The sequence below is a fragment of the Hippichthys cyanospilos genome, chromosome 10 (assembly GCF_059441005.1).
Source record: "Hippichthys cyanospilos isolate Australia breed blue-spotted pipefish chromosome 10, RoL_Hcya_1.0, whole genome shotgun sequence".
Classification (NCBI taxonomy): Eukaryota; Metazoa; Chordata; class Actinopteri; order Syngnathiformes; family Syngnathidae; genus Hippichthys; species Hippichthys cyanospilos.
In genome coordinates, this window is record NC_142378.1 from 4,752,501 (window position 1) to 4,777,500 (window position 25,000).

The window sequence follows — 25,000 nt, forward strand, 5'->3', positions numbered from 1 at the left end:
GGCACCACAAATCACACAGAGTGCCCAGTATGCTTTTTTTTGGGGGGCGGGGGTACGCATTGGTTTTTTCCATGCCCACAACGCCGCACGCAGACGTGACTTCACGAGCTGGACGGACGCGTGAAACGTCACCTGACTTCTTAATCAGTTCAAGACAATTTGTTGAGGGTCCGCCGCCCCGCGTCAGCCACTGATTGGCCGCCGACTCTGCCCGACGCTTTCTGAAATGTTTACACAAATCCGACTCGAGGGAGTAGCCAGACGGGCTTGTTTGAATGGTACCAAATAATTCTGAGGGAAAAGTGGAAAACCTCAACTGTCAGAGTCAACGTGGCTTTGGCGCTTGGTTTTGAGCTTCTTTTGCGGAGGCTTGGCTCAAGTTGCAAGTTCAAATGCCAAACCCTGGGACCGCTATCAATGAGCAAGATACTGAAATTGTGAGAGGGTCGATAGGATCTGAGGCCTTTAAATGTCTAAGTCAAATTTTGGCTCATAACAACAACGGAGCCAGTGTTTCTGTGCCAAAACCTGATGGAAGTGTCCGTCCTGATCAGGGCTGGATCCTTGAGTAAAGTGCACGTTTATCGCCGAAGTCAAGTCTGAGTCTAAGTGTGAGTCCAAGTTAAATGAGTCAAAGGTCTGAGTAAAATTCAAGTCCGAATCACAAAGAACGAGTCAAAGTCTGAGTCACAAGGGTCCGAGTTCAAGTCAAGTTCGAGTCACAAAAGACTGAGTCAAAGTCAAGTAAAAATCACAAAGGTCCGAGTTCAATTAAATTCTGAACCACAAAGGTCCAAGTCAAGTTTGAGTAACAAGGGTCCGATTCCAAGTCAGGCCTAAATCACAAAGATCTGAGTCCAGGTCAAGTTTGAATAACAGAGGTCCAACTTCAGGTCAAGTCAAGTCTGAGTCACAAGGCTCGAATCCAAGTCAAGCCGAAATCACAAAGATCTGAGTCCAGGTCAAGTTTGAGTAACAGAGGTGCGACTTCAGGTCAAGTCAAGTCTGAGTCACAAGGCTGGAAACCAAGTCCAAGTCACAAGAGCCTGAGTCAAAGTCAAGTCCGGGTGACAAAGGTCCAAGTTCAAGTCAAGTTTGAGTCACAAAAGTCTGAGTCAAAGTCAGGTGTAAATCACAAAGATCAGAGTTCAAGTCAAGTCTAAATCAGAAAGGTCCCAGTCAAGTTAGAATAACAAGGGTCAGATTCCAAGTCAAGCCTGAATCACGACGATCCAAGTAGAGGTCAAGTTTGAGTAACAAAGGTCAGAGTCAAGACGAGTCACAAAGGTCCAAATTCAGGTCAGGTCTGAGTCACAAGGGCCCAAGTCAAGTCCGAGTCGCAAGGCTCAAGTCCGAGTAACAAGTGTATGAGTCAAAGACAAGTCTGAGTCAAAGGTCCAAGTTCAAGTCAAGTCTGCGTCACAAGGGTCGGATTCCAAATTGAGCCTGAATCACAAAGATCCAAGTCAACTTTGAGTAACAAAGGACCGAGTCAAAGACAAGTCTGATTCACAAAGGTCAGAGTTCAGGTCAAGTCCGAGTCATAATCCTCGAGTTCAAGTCAAGTCAGAGTCACGTGGGCCTGAGTCAAAGTCAAGTCCTCGGGGTCAGCTTAACCAATCAGATGGCCGTTTTGATTTTTGATTTTTACTTAACACTCTGTAAATCCGAACCAAACGCCAAGGAGTCCGAGTCAAATTTCCGACAACAAAACTTGTCCGGACCTCAGTCCTACATGCGGCGACTGAACAATGGAACAGCGTCAACAAAAAAATTCACAATCGACGCCCGAGGTTTCAGCACGTCAAGAACTGTAAAGTATCGTTTTAGCCCACCTTACGCAGTGACTTTGCGTCAGTCCTGAGGGTCGTCAGTCAGCCGTGAAAACCTTTCCCGTGTTTCTCGGGGCGTCCCGATAGAACAGGCTTTTAGCACTGCAAGCCCGATCGAGCGTGGTCTGGTCTTCCAGTTAACCTCCACACGCATTCGCCGGAAAACTCTCTCGCTTTGAGCTTCAATCTCTCCTTGGAACAAATCGTTTTGTGAAAGAATAACCTCGTAATTATTTCCATATCAAATTAAAAAAAATACAGATTTTGTTGACTTGTGTTTCTTATGCTTATATATCATAAATTTCACGTTGTTTTAGTCTTTTTTCATGAAAAATATGCGGTACTTTGTTAAAGCGTTTGATAATGACAAGAAATGAATAAAAATAAGTAGGGACACAAAGATTATTCAATAATTGGCAGCTAATGATATTCCAAATTAGTCCATTTTTAATAACCGATGAATCATCGAGAGAGCTAAAATTGTCCAAATGCTGAGCCTCTTGTCAACCCTCAGATTTTTTTTTATTATTATAATTTTAACATTTTTTTCTATATCTTTTTTTGCTTCAATCCAATACATTGTGCTACTCCAGCTCGCGACAACTCGCGCATGAATTTAGGAGCCAATCAAACCTCCTCTGTAAATCGCAGCAATATTATTTATTCTTTGAACAGCATGAAAGAAATATGCAAAAATGAATACAAAAGTGATTTAAAAAAAAGTGTTAACGGAATGCTACTTAGCCTGTCTATGACATTATGCATGTTTGCTAGCATTGAGCTAAACAAACTAAAAGAAGCGATGTGATCGTTTTAAATACGGAACATATTCTCTTTGTTCTATGCTTGACTTGACAGTAGAGCTCAACCGGGAGTAACTCGAAAAATTTATGACTTTGAGTTATAGTTTCCAGATTTCGCCTTAAAACACGCTAATACATCTCCAATTCATTTTAGTAGACATTGGTTAAATTTGACAACATTCGAGTACACAAACCTTTTCCGAGCTGTAAAAAAGAAGGATGGTTTTCAATATTTTTATGTATTTTGGGTCACTTGAGAACAAGATGTCAAATTTCAGAGCGAAAAAATGACGGCAACGGTATTTTTATTACCGCCAAATGTCAAAGTGCATCAAATTTGACCCGAGCCGTAAGTAAGGGTCAAAAAGCTAAAAGCGGTAAAAAGTTCGGGAATCCTAGCGATTGGAAAGGCCAGCAGGGGCGTCCATTAGTCAACTGCAAAGAGGCTCCGCGCAGGGTGATATCGTCTTTATGGTCGGCGCTCACCTGTGATATATAAGTTAGGAAATACGCCAGCGAAAAAGGCGGAGGTGAGCGGAGAAATTTGTTTGGGTGATGCGGGGTCACGCTGCGGCTGATAAAGTGCCGCGACGACGGCCAAAGCCTGACAGCTCAAGTTACTTGCCAAGTACATTTTCAGGGTTTTCTTATATCCAAAGTATTTAGGCAATTTTGGGGTGGAAGTAGCCCAAGCACCCCGGGAATGTTCGAACAATCGAACAAAAATTTGCTGGGTGCGTCTTTCTCGCTCTCTCAAAAAGTGTGTCCAAAAAAAAAAATCATTGAGGTGCATGTAATCAGGGATATTTCAACCCGCGTACCAAAAATTGCGTCTTTTTAGACCCTCCTCAATCCCAATCCAGAAAAATGAAAAAAATATACAGTATACCCTATTTCTCAGATTATAAAACATTTTTTTTCTCATGATTTGAGCCTGTGGTTTATAGTCCAGCGCGGCTTATCTGCGGGTTGTTGCTTTTTTTTTTTTTTTTTTTTGCTAGCCACAAGGACACAGTTTATTTATCTGTTCAAGGTCTCAATTTATGGAATAATGTATTAATAACACTAAAAAAAATACATAAAAATTAGGTATAAATTGAATAAGACCTTGTATAAAAGTTACATATGTGTTTATTTGATTTATATACGATTGTATGTATGTCTGATTGTACATAAAGGCTAACTGAAATTTTTCATCCAAGGGCCACATTATTCCCCTCTTTTGAGATTTTGGGGGGTCAGTTTGCCGCAAAAAGTGTGACAATCACAGAAATATCCGAACGGGAACATTTACATTGCCAAATATGAATTTCCTTTTCTGGGATTTTGACTGAAAAAAACAAAACAATGAAAATAAGTAATACCTAACCGAATATCAATACCCCTTTCGGGTACGTCAGAAAAATAAATAAATAAATATCATAATGCGCGTCTAGTAATGTTTTGGGTGCTGGGAAAAATGCAGAAGTAGGCCGGATCCACATAAAGAGGTTTTCAAGAACCCTAAAAAAACTGTCGCAATATCCCAACACGCTAGCGGCTAAAGCTAAAGTGACTCCTCTCATTGCCTTCATCAGCATTGGCAAGCTCAGCACTCGTTTTGCCCGGCGTGTTCTCTTTCAGCGTATTAGCATTTACTATCATATTACCTCATCAACAATTTATAAGGCAATATGAAGCGGCTGCGGCAGAGCGACGGCGGAGATATTTGCTCGCCACTTCGTATTATTGAGGGGACGGCGGAGGATTGCCATAGCTTAGAAATGATCTCAGCATCCTTTAACTCTGTTCAGTTTTTTTGTGCACACAGAGCAAATTCTGGGTCAATAATATCGAAACGTTTGGGTCTCTCTCGGGTCACCGTTTCAAAGTTCACAACGACCCTTCGGAGTTCCCCGTTGAACAGCGATTGGACGCATTTCCGCCACGCGGCATCACAGGTGTTCACGGCGAAATTGCGGAAGTAAAAGTTGGCCGGAATGCCGAAAAGCAAGAGTGGAGGACATCGCAAGGACATTGGACAAAAGAAATGAACCCCAAAGATTGACACGACACATTTATAGACGGCGGGGTCCACCCTGAGAGCTGATTGGTCGAGAGCGACACAATGGGATTCGAGAGTGTAGAGATTCAAATGAATCATTCAATTGAAATCATTTTCAACCGAAAATCCAATCGCGGAGCCAGAAATCGGAATTGAATCGAATCGCGAGAGCGTCAAATATTCCCACCCGTAAAATACACCATATTGACGCAGAGTTTTCCGAGGACCGGCTTGTATTATAAAAATATATAATCCAGCTAAAAAAAACGACATCATTTTGTATTCATTTTTGCGTCCGATAATACGAATCTAGAAAAAAATAAATCCATAAACAAATTGTCAGAAAATGTTTGGCCTGTTCATTGAGCGAAGGGAGCTTCAGTCAGTCCCATAGCGCCCCCCCTCACAATGAGGCCCGTTCGGTTGGGGGGGGGGGGGGGGGGGGGGGGGTGTCACACAACACAGAGTAGAACTTCTTTTTTTTTTTATTGCTTTATTGCTTCCTGCCAAAGTGAAAGAGCACAAAGCATTCTAGAGGGGTTCCCCCCCTCGGGCTCCCCTGCTGTGAAGAACAGCGCTGCGGTGGGCAGAAAGCCCCCCCCCCCCCTTTTTTCGAGGCTGGCCCGTGAATAGTAGGATGCCGTCATCGTTATCCTGCCAATTAACACTCGTTTGTCTCCCGTGAATTCAATTAGGACCGTATTCATGAGCGACCAAAAGTGGGGAAACGAGGGGGGGGGGGTTCACCTACCCCCAACACCTCCCAGGCCACCCGCTGACTCTTCAGGGAATTTTGAGGGGTCGGACTAACCTTTTATGCGCATGCAAAAGGAGGGGGGAAAAAAAACAGCAAGGAGCGAAGGATCACGCAGAGTTGAGGTTAAATATGTTAATCAAACAAAGCATTTTATTATCAACTAGCTCAGTGGTGTCAAACATACGGAGTGCGGGCCGGCTCTGGCCCGCGTATGGGCTTAATCCAGCCCGCGAAATGATTTTCTAATGTTAAGTATAAAAACGATCCATTTTTTTTCCAATAAATGAAAAACTTGAAATGCTTTATGATTAATAGCAATGTTAATGTTTTTTGATTAATTGTGATGCTGTGATTTTGTTGGTCCGGATCAGTTGGGAATAGATTTTCCTCCATGCGGTCGGCAAGCTAAAACACACAAGAATTCAGTACCACTACCAAATCAGTGAATCGGAGTCTAGTGCATTTCCCCAACAAGGTCTTCTAAGAACCTTTTGCCCCTGGGGTAAATTTTCTCCTGTTTGATGTTTTATGGTACACTCGGGGGCTAAAATGTGCATAGATTTTCAAAATGTGACCACTTTCAATATGCCACACGGCCATTCCTAAAAGCTTGCATAGGGTACACCCCATAGGCGTCAAATCAAGCCGATGTCAGGCTCATTTACTGCCATTCAAAATTGGAAATCTTGTCTATTATTGGACATACTGAAAAGTCAATGTTTTTTTATCATGCATTTGTCCCGATTTTTGCATGAATCTTTTCAATAGCAACTCCCGAAGGGGGTGCAATGGAAATATTTGTGTTGACACCCCAAAACTATCAGGTGGCATTAGCGGCCAACTTATGACATTCGCAAGGCTTTCAATGACTTCGCTGATTGGCTTAGCCTGGACTCCCATAATGCAAAAGTCTTCAAAAGTCAGTCAAATGATGGCATAATGAATATTATTATTTAACATTCATAAATAACAATTTTTGCACATGGTGGTGGTCACCCCCCCAAAAAAAAACATTGTATGGATAGGGCTGATGCCACTGAACGTTTTTCATTGACTTTGCTGATTGGCTTAGCCTGGACTCCCATAATGCAAGTCTTCAAAAGTTAGTCAAATGATGGCATAATGAATATTATTATTTAAGATTCATAAATATACAACAATTTTTGCACATGGTGGTGGTCACCCCCCCCCCCCCCCCAGTGATGCGATAACAAGGCCAGTGAAAGATCCCCGGACGCCACGGGGTTAAAAGGCAGATTTCTTTTTATCGTTAGCTTGCGCGAGTATACCCAATGAAGCGGTTTGGTGCGCCACATAAAAATTGGGGCGTACCTCTCCAAGGCGTGTTTTGGGCATTTAGGAGTTGCGAGAAGGAAAATGTGTGTCGCAAATGAATTTCGGTGGAAGAAATGTGATTCAAATTATGTCATTAAGAGTAAAAGTCAGCATAATCTCTAAAACATGCCGCGACACGGAAAGAGCCGGCAGGGTGGATGGACTCGGCGCGCACACACATTCCGAAGGTAGCGCTCATTAACACACACGCACACACGCATTACAGGGGAAAGTGTGTTAAGGTGCTTTTAGGCGTGAGTGGCAGCCAGCGTGACGGTATGACCACAGCGTGCTTCTTAAGAGGATCCAGTTTAAAGCTGCTAATGTCAGTATGTTTTATATTAGCCATGGATCAAATGACTTCTTCTTCTTCTGCACGCCTGCAGTGACAAAACCACCTGACTGGGATCCCGACTTAGCTTTTACGGGCCTTTGCACGTGTTTTGCGTCTTTCCAGTCACTTTGAGGGATGACTCATATCAAGGGTAAAATGTGAAACAATTAGAGCTCATCAAAAGGTGCGCAATAACAAATGTTGACATCGGGTTGCGGTACAATGTTATGCTAGGCGAAGTTATGCTACGGTGTTGTGGTATCGCTGGTACAACGTTTCGCTATGATGTTATGCTACGGTGCTATGCTACAATTTTATACTACAATGCCGTAGTGCAGTGTTACATAATATAATGCTACGAGTACGATGTTACGTTACAACATTATACTACGGCGCTTTACTATGATGTTATGTAAAGGTCTTTTGCGACTTATCATTAAGATGTTATGGTACTATGTAAAGCTACGATATTTCGATATGCTACGATATTATGCTACGACGCTGTGCTACTATTATTATGTTATGCTACTACAATTTCATGGCGGCATACTAGTGTTGCATGATGATGTTATACTACGAATACAATGTTACGTTACATTATATTATCGTGCTTTACTACCATGTTACGCTGTGATGTTATACTACGTTTTATGCTACGTTGTTTCATTAAGATGTTATGCTACTATTTTACGCTACAATGTGATGCTAAATTATGTTAGAATAGGCTCCGGTGTTAGCGCTATGCTATAGAGTTCCGCTCTGGTGTTATGCTACAGTGCTAGGCTATAGAGTTAGCTATGATTTTATGCTACAAGTGCAATACTAAGGTGTTACGTGATGATGTTATGCTACAGTTTGACGCTACGTTGTTTCATTAAGATGTTATGGTACTATGTTATGCTACAATATTTCGATACGCTACGATGTTATGCTACGACGTTGTGCTACAAGCATTATGTTATGCTACTACACTTTTACGGCGGGATACTATAGTGTTGCATGATGATGTTAAACTACGAATACAATGTTACGTTACATTATCGTGCTTTACTAAGATATTACGCTATGTTATTCTACGTTTTATGCTACGTTGTTTCATTAAGATGTGATGCTACTATTTTACGCTCCAATGTGATGCCACGTTATGTTTTACACAATGATATTACTCTATTTAAATCTTATCTTGATCTATGATGGTATGTTATGTTACCATGTCATGCTATGGTTTTACTATTATGCTATTACTTACAAAATTATTATACTATTACTTACAAAATTAATATTAAGCTTCATCACACTACAACTTGAAAAATCCTTGGATAGCAAAACACAAATAGAGAGTAGTTTGCTCTGCACATTTTTTTTTTGCCTGTACCAAAAACACGTAATAACTTACCGAACGACAAAGTCGTAAGTTTGATTAAAATTGCGGTACCGTATTATTACTCGGCGTTCGGTATCGTTTCATCTCTCTAACGATGGAACGTAGCCGCCCTCTTGGTGCGTTTGGTCTGCAGCCTAATGGCCTCATTGAGAGCGAGGGATGAGCGCGTTGACATAATGTGACAGTGATCCAAATCCAAGTTTAAGACGGCGTCCTCGCTGCATGTCGGATGGCGTCGCCCAGCGCGCACGTGATCGAGCGCTAAAGCGGCCCCGCCGCACATCCGTGTCATCGGCCGCTCGTCGGCTAGTGTGTGAGTGTGCGTTTGCCGCCGTTAGTCATGACTTCATGCGGAATGACTCGCTCGCAGTCATCCGCCTCGTCCTCTTAACGGCTCATTATTACTTGCAAATAGTTTAAGCGCTGCACTTGATTTAAGTTGATATGCGCTCCCCACCGTGTCCGGAACTCGGGTCAGGCCGATTGTCCGAGTTCCAGAACTGCAACCGAATGCAACGGAGTGACACTGTAAGTGCTAACGTGGTAGCAGCAATGAGTTGCTTTGCTGGAATGAAACTGCAGTTCATAAATAAATGCATGTTTTTTTTTTGTTTGTTTTTGGAGGGGTAGACGCCTTGAGAAATAAATTAGGCATTTTTTTATTATTTATTCTAATTTATTACTTAATCTTTTTAAAAGAATAGTAAAAAGCCTACAGTAAAACACTATCATGCTCCCAAAAAGCTGTACTACCCATGTTAAAAAACAAAAAACAAAAAAAAAACTACTATACAAGTACAGTACATTATTGTTTTTTCAAATGCCTTCCTATGTATGGTGTTTTTCTATTTGGGGTGGGAGGGGTTTACAAAGGGGGTGTGGCATCCATATGGTGAGAAGTGCTGTTTCAGTAAACGAGATGTTTCACATCCTGATTAGAAATGTTGCTGCTTTAAAACTAATTTAATAAGAACTGCAAAATGTAATTTATATGCATATATTTCACTGTGGAAAGTTAAAAATATCATGATAGAGGGCATTTAAAAAAGGTTTTTCGTGAAAACAAAACCTTATGTTATAATATATAACATTATTACTATGCATTGGCATTTTTGATCAAGATGATGAATGGATGAATGTTTCGTGGCTGACTGGAATTTAAATGACGTCGCGATGAGAAGTGCTGCTTCAGTAAACGAGATGCTTCACTTCCTGGTTAGAAATGTAGGTGCTGTAAAATCTTTATTTAAAACAAATTTAAACGTGGAAAATGTAATTTATATGCATATACTCCACCGTAGAAAGTTAAAATGATCATGATAGAGGCCATTAAAAAAAAATAATTTAGATCACATTGAAAATAAATAGCCTTTTTGGAAGAGCGTTTCAGCTCACTATAGTTAATCTTATTTTTTTTAGTCTTCGTATGCCGGAACCTTTTACATTACAGTTCCTTTTAAGAAAATAAACATATCTCATCCACACGCCCAAATGCACATGTCCAATAGGACCAAAGGGGCTATAGAAAACAGCAAAAAAAAAAAAAAAAAAATCTTTACGACTGGACAAAACATGCTGTTTGAGTGTGCAGCTGCCATGTGCCGCTTCCACCAATCACGGCGCAATTCAAGCCTTTCCTCTAAAATAACTTTTTTTTTTTTCTAGCTTAATATGCTTTACTGATGGACTTCATTTACGTGAAAGAATGAGCTCATGGGCCCAGTCAAAACAGCGGGAAAGCCGTGCAACAACAAAAACAAGCTTGTGCTCTGACTTTTGCGGTGGGGATCGCACGCATTTCCAAAGGTCACAAGGTTTTGGGGGGGGGGGATCCCATCTGGAGGAACCTATGACACCGGGGTGCGGAGTATCAGGTAACACTTGACTTGTACGCTTTCCGCAAGCGTCAACTTTGGAAACGCGAGTTGTTTTGGGTTCCGGAGCTCCTAAAAGGGATGCTTGTGGCGCTTCTTGACGCTCCAGACGTTCATTTACAAGTCAGGCTCGGAAGCGGTTGTTTTTCCGAGACGTCCGATCGCTAATTCAACGTCGCTTTTGTTTCGGTGGTGACAAATAAGTTTGGTAGCTGGAGAAGGGGATGCTTTTATCGCACGGGATTAAACGCGAGCAGCTGCGAGGCTAGCGGAGGGATGTGTCATTTGGTTTTAATTAGCGCAATGGCGAGTTGAAAAGAAAGAAAAATAAAAGCGGGGATGGGGAAGCCTCCAGGAAATGTGCGTGAAAAACATCCTGCCATGTTTTCCCAAAAGCCCCACTGAAGCGAAAACGTCTTCCAAATTTGAAACACCACAGAGAAAACTTATGCGAAGAGTTGAAAAAAATTGGCAAGTCTAGACAATGAGTCTGAACGTTCCCGAAAAAAAATCGAGCCGTTCTCTTTGCTCTCGTACGGCGCGGGCGGTTTTTCGCCGCTCGTCTGTAAAGTGTCGATCAAACACCCCTTCTGTGACCTGGAAAAAAATGGATGCTACCTCTTCTAACCACTTCCTTATGACTGCGCATCACTATTTCCGAACTTCAAAAAACTCACTTCAAACGTCACTTGAGGGGAATATATCCCACTGGGTCGTCACTATGACAACAAGGCACTCTAAGTCTGCGGCCCGGTACCGGTCCATTGATCGACTGGTACCTGGCCGCGTGGGCCACTCCCGAAATAGATTAAAGATTTAAGAGTTATGTTATCATATGCATAGTAACGCTACATAATAAAATTCTTATTCTGTTCATTTCACACAATAGAGCGAATAATAAAGTAGGCAATAAAAACAACACTAATAGTGATGCTTTGGAACTGAATTAGTTTGTCCGTTAATCGTTATAGATCTGTGCTTTATTTGCGCTGTTTGGCTTGATCTGTTTTTTTTTGGCGCCGCCTCTGGCCGCTGTTGATATTACATTCTGTAGTGAGGAAGGACGGCGTGGCTTCCATTGAGCCATACTCCTTTGCGTCTAATTGATGTACTGCGTTGAAATTAATTGCATTTGTAAGTCCGTTGTGATTGATTTCATCGAAGTAATGATTTCCCACATTGTGAGCGGTCCTTGAACGCCTTGCCAGGGTAACTTTGAATGTTTTTCCTTCTCTTCGCAAAGCAGCTCAAGTTCATTTTGCCCTAAATACCCGAAGTTGCGCAGCAACCGCGTTCCACCGAGTTTGTGATTTTGTTTATATGCCAACAGACTGCAATTAATAAACGAGTCAAATGGAATCCCTTCCAGATGGACTCGCACGGTGGTTCAGCCTGCTTGCTTATTTTATTGAAAATAATAAAGCCATCTGACATCTGCCCTCTTGCTCGTCCCGTTGCGGTCATTTTTGTAAATAAGAATACGGCAGGCATTTAAATGCGCATCTGTGTCAAAACTTGTCTTAAAAAAATATATATAAGTTACCATTTATAGGAAAAAAAAAAATATATATATTTAGTTACCATTTATAGGACGCAGCCATATTTTTGGCCTGGGGCAAAAAGTGCGTCTTATATTTGGGAAATTCCAGCACTAATTGAATGCACCAAACAACAATGACCAATCCAGGAATGAAGAATTGCAGAGGGTACGCGGAAACATTTGATCATTTATTTAACAAAGCAAAATGAGCTGGCGCATGTCATGAAAATGTTCCTTCACTTTCATGTATTTTTCCTGAAAACATAAGCTGACAGAACCGCCTCAACGTCGCGGTTTTCTGATTTGCGCGTTTTCGTAACGACTGGCCGAGATCATTTGTATTGGCTCTCATTGGATTGTGCACCTAATGAAGTGGCTGTGGAGTGGAGCCTTCATTGTCCGGCGGATCCATGTCCCACTTTTCCCTCGTCAGCACCGGCCGGCCCCGGCGCTTTGCACGGGGCTCGCGGTCGCACACTGGAACTAATTAACTAAACCCGGGCCGGCGTTTAATGTCAACAACGTCTGAGAGCGGAGAACGACAGGAACTTAATTACATGGTGCCCGGAATAGCCGTCCAAGGTTTGGACTGCGAAGCGCGTGTGCGCGCGAGGAGAGGGGGGATATTAGAGTCAAGTGTTGCATTGTGGGCCTTTTGCAAAGACTGGAGTGTCATGAGGCGCATACACTAGATTTATGTCCTCCTTTTTTTGTTCATCTACAAGGACTTAACTTGATTTAAGAGGCTGAGGGGACATCACAGACAAGCTTTTGCTTTTAAGGACCTTTGCCGCAGCGGACTGCCAAGGCCGGGACGCCCGTCTCCGCCGGCCTCAACGCAGTCACGAGCAATGTCCTATATTTCATTTTTTTTCCTCTGAGTTGGATGAGGCAACTAATGTTGGCTTCTATTTAATTTCTATTTATTTTTTAGTGGATTCCGCAAGCAGCAAAATACAGTGATCCCCCCTACTTCGGTTAATGAGGGGTGTCAACCCCCCGCGAAGTCTGAAACCCACGAAGTGGGGTATCAGTTCCTAGATTTCTATGTACGCCCCAATATAGCCGCAGTAACCTTAAACAATCCTTATTTTATGTATTTTTTTTCGTATTTTATTTCCTTTCTCCTATTATTTAACATTACATTTTCCTTATTGACATTATTGTATATTCATTAAATAACTAATCTTACTTAGTTTGTTGAGAATTTGTTCTCAGGACTGGTTATCTGCACCAAGACTCCGGTGAAAGAGTAATAAGCAAATCATCACGTTTAATTTGGCTCATGTATGGTGTAGCATGTAGTATCTGTTGAATAATAAATCAACAACAATGTTAAAGTCAGTCAACTAACATAAACACTTGCCGAACTTTAATCTATGAATTGACTGTATTTTTAGCCGACATTAGCGGGTTAGCAACAACTAACAACAACTACACAAGCGAACACATAAACAGAATAAACTTACTAAACATAGGCAGTAGCGTGCGTTATCAACATAAATGATAATAAACTATAAATATGAGTTTGTTGTCATCCACTACGTCACCGTTATGAGCCGAATGACGCGCAGAGAACGTAAAACCGGAAGCGGAAATGCAACACGACCCGACAAATTAAAAGTGTACATTTCAAAATAAGATAAAAACGTCACGAACTCCAACGCTTGAAGAATTCTTAACATAGTTATTAACTAATATTACTTAGTATTTCATGAATACAGTATTGTATAATGTACTTTTTTTTTGCTTTTATCACTTTTTTCGATTTTTGCACATTTTTTAAATTAGTTATTATTTTGAAATATTTTAAAATTTTCCTGGAAAAAAACCCATGAAGTACGTGATATCTGAGACCGTGAAGTAGGAGGGATCACTGTAATTGTAATCTATTTGAGCAGAGCGTTTAATTTCTGCAAATAGAACACATTTCCTCAAATAATTGGAGCATGGAATTTACTGCATTCTAGAGAGTAATAGATTTTTTTTTTGAAGGCACGTTGCATCTGCTATATATTTTAGAGCATAGCATTTATTTGCGGGAAGCTATTTGTTGAATGTAGTTGATGTAAGTAATAGGGGCGAGGTATTTATTTGAAGGAGGCGTTTATGTGTCTTGATTAGAATATGTACCTGGAAAATTATTGCCATATGGTGTCGGAATATCTATTTGAGGAAGTTGTTTGTCAGCAGGCAAATATTTGGGGCATCATATGTGTTTGAGGGAGACTAATTTTTCTTTAGTGGATGATTTATCCCAAATCTAAATGGGTTATGGTCTCTATTTGAGATTCATTTCGGTCTGTGTCTTGATAAACACGCGGCGCTAAGCTAAAATAAGAAAATCCTAAATTGCAGATGAAGCACGGCGGCAAAGTTTGATGACTTGTTATAAAAGATGAATTCGAACTTGACGAGGTCAACGTTTTGAATCCCCTCGATTATAAGGAATATCTCCTACAAAATGGCGGCGGACTAAAGCCAAATCCGTGAAAACGTTCAACTCAGATTAGCATACATTTCGGGGATTATTTCCGTTTTCGTCTCCTCGTCTGGAAGTCGGAGTGATATCTGTTCAAAGTTCAGTTTTCTTCGGCGCGTACGGACCTATTGAGTGAAAAGTTGGTTTCTTAAGGCAAATGATCCCTCAAACAACATGACGTGACCTCATTTATAGGAACGACTTTAAAAACGGAGATGGCGGCAGTAAAATGTGTCAAGGACTTATCGGTTTCTTGAAATCGCTCATTTTTGTTGTTGGTAAAGTTTGGAAAGGCTGCGATCATAGGCAGTGTTAAAAAATGCCTCGCCATCACATTTGCCACCTCGTTTCGCAATTAATTTATTCATACGAAATTCAATGCCTGCGATGGGTAATCTGCTGGTAGGCATAGCTCATTTTTATGTCAAGCCTTTGAATTGAACTTGCGTTATGCATCCACTAGATGGAGCAGCGCTAAAGGGAATGTCAACAAAACAATCAGTCAAATTTAATTAACAGACAATCAGAATTCAGTAGAATAAAGAAGACTTGTGGAAAGTACGATAATAATGGGGGGGGGGGGGGTACCTCTTGATTACATTAAAAGACTTTTTAGATTAATGCCAACAGTTTAAAAGAATATAAAATTAATTCAATTAAATGTTCAAATTGCAACCTAAAATTTTAAAATACTGTTTTGTCAGTTCAAAAGCAGTTTCTGGGTTCATTTTATAAAACGGTTTTCGTTCAAAAACATGCATTTTTGAGAAAATTGAAGGCTTTTAGGTGCGCCCTACAGTGCAGAAAATACGGTTAATATTAAATAATTGGACAAAACAAGTGGAAGTCAAGTCATCAATTGTCAAATTGATCATTTTTTGGTCAGTCTATCGCTTACATTTAAAATTCGAGCCTCTTATTTCTGTCCTCTTCCATTTCAATAGTCTTATTATCCTTGTGTTGAATCAAACGAAATTTTTTTGGTGGTGGGGGGGGGGTGAATGCGGACTAAACCATGAACTGACTACACTGTCATTTTGAAACGGTGACCTGTCTTCAAACGAAGGGTCGGAAATGAAGTTTCGCACGTTTCTCCGAGTAATCGTCGCGAATCGAATCGTAAAATAATGGTTAATCTCTACTTTTACTTCCCGCGGAATCGGCGATTTTCTTGGGAGTTACCGGCGAGATGGCGAGAAGGACCGGCAGCAGATGCGGACGGCGGCTTTCTCTTGCCAGATCGCATTTTTTTCTACTGTACGGCTCTCGCGGCAGCCGACGGACTCTTATTAGGTCAGCCGGAAACCAGCACAATCCCCCCGGGCCGGGATTTATCCCACATCTCTTCCAATTAGCTTCCGCAGAGCTCCGGGAGATAATTGCCGCCGCCGCGGCGGTACCGAGACAACCTCCTCAACCGCTACATTCCCGTCTTATTCCGCGACGGGATCAACAGCCCCGTCGTTCCGGCTTAATCCAGCTCGGGGATCCCCCCCCCACCCGCCCCAGCGAAAATAAAACATCCCATCCCGCTTCGGCTAAGTACTTGCATACGCCAAGCGAGTTTGGAGAAGTTTTGCACGTGTTGTCGTTTCATCATCTCTAATGACGGGGCGGGGAGGGGAGGGATTAGCCACGTTGCCTTTTTGATCCCATAATCCTCCGCTCCGCTCGAAATCCCAAACTTTTTTCTTTTTTATCGCCTTTTTTCCGCCGGACCAACTGCTTAGCCGCAGACAGAAAATTGACCCTCGGAAACGACGCGATTCAAGCTAGCGGTGTGATTCTTGAGAGCGATCTGAAAATGACGTTATAAGGGCGGATTTTGAATCCGAATCGTCAAAAATGTTCATCATTATTTTACATCATTACCGTTTTGTTTTGTTTTTTTTATTCAAAACAACAAAAGCTTTAATACAAGCATGAACAAAAGTGAAAATATTCCAGAAAACTTTCGGTCTCTAAACAATAATTCCATTACTGAAAATGACGATCAATTGGGTAATTAATCCCTTTTAAATGACCCGACTTAGTCCCGTATGCAAGTATAGGAGCTATGTAAAAGTACAAAGGTTTAGTAACTAAACCTCGAACTCCAGTCCTCGAGGGCCGGTATGCTACATGCTACATTCAAATGAATGGGATCAATTTGAAGCTCCTGCGGCGCTTGCTAATGAGCTAATCATTTGAATCAGGTGCGTTGGGGAAAGAAAACCGGAAAACATGCAGGATGCCGGCTCTCGAGGACTGGAATTCGACACCTATGGTTTAGTTCACAGGTGTCGAACTCCAGTCCTCGAGGGCCGGTATGCTACATGTTTTCAAACCATTTCCCTCCAAAACACCTGATTCAAATGATTGGGATCAATTTGAAGCTCCTGCGGCGCTTGCTAATGAGCTAATCATTTGAATCAGGTGCGTTGGGGAAAGAAAACCGGAAAACATGCAGGATGCCGGCTCTCCAGGACTGGAGTTTGACACCTATGGTTTAGTTCACAGTTGTCGAACTCCAGTCCTCGAGGGCTGGTATGCTACATGTTTTCAAACCATTTCCCTCCAAAACACCTGATTCAAATGATTGGGATCAATTTGAAGCTCCCGCGGCGCTTGCTAATGAGCTAATCATTTGAATCAGGTGCGTTGGGGAAAGAAAACCGGAAAACATGCAGGATGCCGGCTCTCCAGGACTGGAGTTCCACACCTATGGTTTAGTTCACAGTTGTGGAACTCCAGTCCTCGAGGGCTGGTATGCTACATGTTTTCAAACCATTTCCCTCCAAAACACCTGATTCAAATGATTGGGATCAATTTGAAGCTCCCGCGGCGCTTGCTAATGAGCTAATCATTTGAATCAGGTGCGTTGGGGAAAGAAAACCGGAAAACATGCAGGATGCCGGCTCTTGAGGACTGGAGTTCGACACCTATTGTTTAGTTGGCCCGGAAAAGTACGAAAAAGCGCGACGTCGCTGTCAAATATGGGAAATCCATTTCATCCAATTTCACGGCGCAAGTATTGGGATTGAACCTGTAAATGTAGGTCAGCGTTTGTAAAAGCGTTAAGGCCAGCCGCCCCAATCGGGTGACAGGTGAGGGCGGTAATTCACGGGCCGAAGAGAGAGACGAGCCCCATCCGGGCCGCCGCCGGGGGATTAAACTGCTCCTACTTTGCGTGGAGATATATCACGGGGCGACATTAATCAGCGGCCGGGCCGTCCCGAGGTGCCGTAATTGCATCCGCGGATGAAACTGAGCTGACTTTATCTGTCCCCCCCCCCCTGCACACACACACACACACACACACACCGTAGCATACATCATGTCCCGGAAATTCCGCGTTTGATCAATGGCCGCATCCTTCAGCAGACTTGGCGGCACGCAAAAAAAAAAAAAAATATTTACTGCGCCACAGAGTAGACCAAACATCTGCTGCGGCAAGTGTCCGGAATTTGTCCTTGAATGAGAATCGTATTGGCGCCGATAACCGTATTGTTTACCAAATAATATTTTCTTTTTATATGTTGTTTTTTTTCTTTGCGTATGGGGGATATCACATGAAAACAAATCTTATGTAAACACAACCAGTTGAGTTTATATTATTACAATACCGTTATGTTGTTTTCTATTCATGTATAAAGAATAAGTGGATTCGATATGAAAAATGACAAAAATAGAGTTCGAGTTGCATGTTATAGATTTTAATTGCAGATAGCAAAGGAAAGATGGTATTTCACTTGGTAAAAAAATAACTTGTAAATAACGATTTATGAGAAATAATCGTAACGGTCAAAAAAACTGAAAAATGCTTGTAATTAACCAGATTGTGGAAAATTATCGCAACGATCGAAATCAGAAATATGATTAAAATGGCTTGTCACTAAGCAGATTATAGAAATAATTTCAACAGCCAAAAAAATTCGAAATCTAATCGAAAATGTTTGTAATTAACGAGATGACGGGCAATGATCGTAACAGTCAAAATCAGAAATATGATTCAAAACGGCTTATGATCCGATACGCTTTATGGACGAAAAATACAGTAGTCCTATCAATAGTGTGTGTGTGCTATTTTAGATAATGAGCTACTTGTTGGTAAATGTTTCTGAACCCGGAAGCGAATGTGGTTCCTTTTTGCCCGAGCGGCCAGATGTTCTGGAGCTCGAGCTTCTATTCCTGACGAGGTGGATTTAGCTGTTCCCGTTACTAATGACTGTCTGGGTAGTCCACCATGGCTTCCTCTCCAAATTTGGCCACAGCGACTCCCGTTCCTTCCGTTAGCCCCTTTTCAGACAAGGATGTCACAGGAGCGGCTTTAAATAGACCAAAAATGTCTTTGGGAAGTCTTGTTCCACCTGATGAAATAGGCAAAACGCGTAGCAGCTACCTCTTGAAAAAAATGGCTACCATTGAAATGATTGGTGCGTCACAACAAAAATTGCGGCGCCACAGGCCCGAAATTAGCACATGAAAATCCACTGGCCGGCCGCTTACCGTATTTTTTGGACTATAAAGCTCTGCGGATTATAAAGTGCAGTCTTAATGATCAGGTTTATTTTGAGAAATTTCCATATATAGGCCTATATGCGGATTATAAGGCTCACCGAGTTATAACGCACGCTAAGGGAAACCAACCAGTACAGCAAATGGGCCAATCTGGGAGTTTTGAGGTGCGCAGTCCATTTTTTGGCTTTTAAATTATTTTAAGAGCCCCTTATAATCCCCAAAATACAGTAAGTGTTAAAGGGGGCGTAACATGATATTTAAGTCCTTTCCGAAGTGTAAAAAGTTCGCGCTAAACAAAACTACTCCAACAACATGAATAACAGGGCCAAAAACAGGCGTTTTACTGACAATAAAACACTAATATACCACGATGCCCCACTCTCACTAACACGCGTTCCTTCTATCAAAGAAATACGGTATATATTTGTTGCGGGTTAAGTGTGTTTCGGATTTCCCACATTGTGAGTGGTCAGTGAACGCAGCGCATGTGCCAGGGTGAATGCGCTCCAAGCAGTTGTATTTCCTTTTCCTCTCGACGCAGCTCGAGTTCATTTTGCCGTAAATACCCGAAGTTGCGCATCTTACGTGTTTCACCAAGTTTATGTATATGCCAAAAGACCGCAATTAATAAAGGAGTCAAATAGAATCTCTAACTGAATCATCTGGAAACATAACTTTAACACCATCCTCTTGATTTTAGTAATATTCCCGTGTGCGACTCGGACGGTGGTTCAGTCTGCACGCTTCTTTTGTTGAAGATAATGCAGTCAGTACCTCAGCTAACACGAGCTGCCATTGGCTGCAACAGGCACTCTAGCTCGTCTCTTTACGGCATGGGTGTCCAAACTACGGCCCGGGGGCCATTTGTGGCCCGCCATCCATTTTCACTGGCCCGGGGCCTACGAAAAAATGGCAAGACCAGTGGCACTAGTACCAATAAATTGCTTTATACACTATAGCGATTAATGAAAAAAAAAAGATAAAAACTGTTCTGTAGCGGTGTAAAAGATAAAAATATAAATATATGTAAATCCTTCCTTGAGTAATTACAGCAAACAGGCGCGGTCCGCAAGGCTTTTATGTTCTCCTGTACAAAGCATGTTAAATTGAACCGTAGCAAGCAGTTGTAAAAATGAGCCCATTTTTTGGGGGAAACATACCGTGGGAAGAAAGGCCTGCTTTGTAGTGCAGAAATACATTTGTCAAAGTGCAGATTACACAGCTGCGCCATCCTGTTTTTTGTTCCCGTCCATCAAAAGATGCATCCATAACCTTCAATTTGCTCTCCGCCAGAACACAGCGGCTCGCGTGACGGGGACGCGCGGGACGATCGAAAAGCGCGCCGCGCGACAGCGGCGAAGGGAGGTTTGCGGAATCGCCCGACAAAGCCGCGCTGTGGATCGTGGGGGTGGGGCGGGGCCACACCCACTAGATTGATTAGTATGTAATTAGCGTGCTTGCCCGTTGACAAAAATATGCATGTTGCAGCGGGAAACAACAATCGTGAGTCGGCCGCGCTCGGGGGAACTCCGTCCTTGTGTTGACGGACGGAACTCGTTGCGAGACTTTGATGGATCGGCTTTGAATCCGCTACACGTCCCGTTGTCGAGTTCTTGAAATTGTGCTTTCAAATAAAGATTTTTGTCTGTTTCATGTGGCTGCGAGCTCAAAACAAGAAGACAACGGCGGGCGTAGCGCTTAACAGAAACAATTTCAAAAGAAGAGAAATACAAATGAGTTTTGAGTTCTCAAAAATACGCTCCTCTACATACCAATGATTTATGTTATAGATGGAATTAGTTGAATTTCTTCTTAAGTTAGTAAAAATCAGAAAAAAAAGACTGTTTAGTGCATCGAAAGCTGCTTTGGGAGGAAAAGATCAAATTGAGCACAGTACCATGCTTTTGGAGGACCTTCAAAATAAAAGCATATCAAGGCCATTTGCATCATACACGTCTTGCTATGGTCCAGTTTATTTTGAAGTAACGTATTTTCCGCACTATCCACTACTTTTACGATGCATAAACTGCAAGTTTTAATTATTAGAGGACAAAAACACCCTGTTTGAAATTGTGATATGCGGTATATTTTTCAATTTTGAAGCAATATATATGGGGACAAGGCACAAAAACTGCAGGTCGATTTTGTCAACAAACAACCAATGAGGAAAAAGAAAAAAAAAAACTGATAAAAAAGATGTTTTCTGCAGTCATTGTATTCGTAACTCACCGTTACGTCAAAACGTTCACGACGGACTGTCAGTTGTTTGTCACTGAGAAACGACAAATGACGACCAAGCAAAAATTTGCATGGGGATGAAAGACAAAATAGTAAAAAAAAATTAAAAAATGCCTAAAATTGGCTTCAACTTTTGAAAACTTAGGAGGAAAAAAAACAATATTTTTGCCCGCAATCTCTCTTTTGAACTGTTTCCCAAAACTTAAGTGTGTGACAAACACACTTAATATAAATATATAAAAGTATACTTTTATACTTACTTTTACATTTACTTACTTTTCCTTTTATACTTTTACTTACTTTTCTACATACTTTTACTTACTTTTCCTTTTATACTTTTACTTACTTTTCTACATTTCCTTTTATACTTTTATACTATTTAGGGTTATACTTTTATACCCTATACAGTATTTAACTTCAGTTATTTCGGTCCACTGATCCAAACTCCAACCATGAGTTTGACACCCCCACCTAAAGGTATTTACTTGACCTACCGTTAGCAAAATCAAAACCTTTGACTCCCTTTTTCTTCCTTTTTGTCTTCTCGGACAAAACCTTTCGTTTGTTTGGTAGCTTTCTGATCTGACGTTTGAATAAACCGCCATCTTTGTCACAAATTGGGGGTTGTAGTTTTAAGCGTGGCGGGGTTCCTGCCACCCTCCTCGAAAATACTTGGCGCCGATAAAAGTGATACAGACCGTTCTAAGAATGTTTGGTCACAAGAGTAAGAAAATATTTAGTGTTTGAAGTCCCTTAGTGTTGCTTTAAGGCATTCATTGAGTAACTTCTTATATAAGATTTTTGGAGGAGGCGCCGACATCATGCGCAAAGCATTTTGGGCTTTCAGGCTGGCGCGGATCAGCTTTAGAATCAAGCCGAAGTCCGAAAACAGTCCTCGGTTTTATCAATTCCTGTGTGGTCCATGTTTGGTCTCGGATGTGCGGATGAGCCGCTTTGATTATGTTTCACGCCGCAAAAATCCTCCCCGCTTGCGTTGGCAAACCTCGGGATGACACGCCCTGCAACAGATGCAAGCAATGACATGCGAACGCCATCCCGTCATGTCATCGAATGCTTGCGTTTAACAAGGGGAGGCGGTTTAGGACGCCCCGCCAAGGACACGGATATCCCCGAGTTCACTGGAAGCCACGTCAATCTCCCGACTCCGCAAAAAGCCGAACGGAGGGATCCGAGGAGATCTGGACCGTGTCAAAGCGCGCTAAACACATCGGGCTGGGCCCGAAGCAAAAGAGGCCCCCCGACAACAATCCGCCGTAATTGACGTTTTGCTCCTGCCAATCGGCCGCCTGCTCGGGCCACAAGCCGCTTCCGCTTCAAACACTTGGATGGCGCTTTGCGCCTAAACGTTCGTCTAAAATCATGTGCTTAACAGAAATAAACAAATCCCGTAAACAGACGCTCTACAATATCCGACATGATGTATGCCTCCCATGAGATAGATGGAACTTTTTCGCAGAGAACCTCCCTCAAACAAATACCGTCCGTCCAATGAAGTTATGGCCCATATTTTCAATCGATAGCCTTTATCATCATCACACCTGCACGAGCACAAGGCCATGCAATTTTGAATTAACGAGCTCGAACCAAGAAATATACAATACAAATGAGTGAGACGCAGGGCACGCCCAGATCATCGGAGTGATAAGGTTACATGGGGGTGGGGGGGTGCAATGAGGTTTTTCACAATAATAGACCCTATACTTGAGAGAAATGAATGGCTCCCTCTCAAAAAGTGCTTTACAAACATTTATCAATAATGTACCCTTTTATGATACTATAGATTCTTTTTCCCGCTAAGTACATCCCTAACTCAGCACAAATCATTTTTAGACGTGGGGAGGGAGGGGGGGGGGGGGGATACTTCAAAGAGAATGTTGTGTCATTTATAAAAGTTTGGAATTGATTTACTCCTAAAATTTAACGTCCTTCCTGAAACACCTCCATGTTTCTCCATGTGTGGTCATTTAAGAACCACTTCTCTCCACCAGAGGTCCCCAAAAACCTGTCTGCGGCCCGGTACCGGTCCGTGCATCAACTGGTACTGGGACACACCCGAAACAACTATGTTTTGGAACTGATGTAGTTTATCCTTTAACAGTGTGCTTTATTTGCTTTGTTTGGCTTGATCTTTGTTTTTTGGCGCCGCCTCTGGCCGCTGTTGATATTACACTTTGTAGTGAGGAAGGACAGTGTGGTGTCAGTTGAGAGCAATCACTGTCGGTGACACACGCATTGTTCTGTCTGGGTAATGCGCACCATGAACGTCTCTAAGTTGTAATTTCTTTGTATGAATATTGTCATTTACGATAAAATGCCCCAAATTAGTTTGTTCGTTAATCCAACAAATCGCCACTGTGGATAACAAGCTAGCTAATGTTCATTCTTATATTCATCTCGTTATATAGTGCTGCTGTGTTTGGCTCAATAGCATTTTCGTTTGCGCCAGGTATTTCCCTTTTGTACGTTAGCACATGTTTTGCATTGATACAAACTCATTTGCATGTAATTAACGTTTTGTATTGAAATGAATAGCACTCACCCCCAAGCATACGTGGTGATAAAAATGTTGTGGAAGAAATAAATACCACCTTCCAATAATTGCACTAGTCATTGCACTAACCTCACGATGACATTGTGATCCGCCCCGCCCCCCCCTCGGGGTGAGGGTAAGCCCACGTGGCATTTACGAGCGCAGCCGGGTCGGGTCAGGGCCAACGTCGCGGCTCTCCGGGAGGACATTAAACACCTCTGAAAACAACAGCACAGGGAGGCTCAAACTTCACCTTGGGACATGGCAAGAAATACATTTACACTTCGGGGGACGCGTATAAGGAAAGTGTTTCGTGGAACCATGCAGAAAATAGCACCGATCTAGTATTAGGAAAAAATATATATGAATATGTATTAGTAAGTATGCAAGCAAAATGTTCATATTAAACAAAGTAAATGCAAAAATACATTATTTCGCCTGAAAAATCATGAAATAAAACGTGCAATGGCACGAATATCACAGTGATAAAAACGGACGTATTCACTCTTGCATTTCGGAAATGAGCAGCAATTAGCCCGCCATTAAAGCAAATAAAGAGCCAAGACAGGCTTTCAATTTTTATCATAAAAAAAATCCTGCAGCTATCTGAATTCTTAACTTACAACTCAAAACGAAAATGTGAGTATGACAAAAATGTTTTCTGGTTTAGTCAAAGCTGAAGGCCCATACCATTAGCATTAGCCGTTAGCTACCAACATTGCTGTCAATAAAGCCCGAAACTATTGAAGAAACGTAAAATTACACAAGTACTTTGCAATGTTAACGGACACTAAATAATTATAAATGGCGGATGAGAGGATTTTTGAAGTTGGTTGTTTATTAAACACCTTCAAAAAGTGTTAAAATAAGATGAAAAAAGGATAATGGAGTCTCAAGGCGTGCTTGGAGCACTAAAACTAAATAAAACTGTGAAACCTCTGTATCTTATTACAAACAATTTATATGATGGATTTATTAACGCAGATTCCTCATCTGCTAAATTAGCATCGAACTTTGTCAACAATACGATGCACTTTTATTCATGTAGTGCTTTCACAACAGCTACAGTTGTAACAAAGCAGTTTAGAGAACATATTACGTAAAAAAAACATTTATGTTTGCGGTTTTGGACCTGACTTAGCAAGCCGCAATAATATTTGGAATTCTTCGCAGAGGATCAAGAATAAACGCCTGCGTGAGTAGTGTCAAATGTTTCCAGTGGCAAATAAAAATCGCGCTTATCACCGCCGAGGCTTTTGTTTCACATTTGGCACGCCTCGCTCATCCTTCCTCCATCCGTCACGTTAACGATCCCTCCCCGTTCCC

General features: G+C 41.9%; 1 protein-coding gene across 1 annotated transcript in view; it reads right to left on the bottom strand.

Moving 5' to 3' along the window:
- Positions 1 to 23,807, bottom strand: part of LOC148416695 (uncharacterized) — a 100,704-nt gene extending 76,897 nt beyond the window's left edge. Inside the window, exon 1 of the mRNA XM_088426316.1 lies at positions 23,765 to 23,807. The gene's annotated coding sequence lies outside the window, so the exon portion shown is untranslated. The remainder of the gene's footprint in view (positions 1 to 23,764) is intronic.
- Positions 23,808 to 25,000: the final 1,193 nt, after the last annotated feature.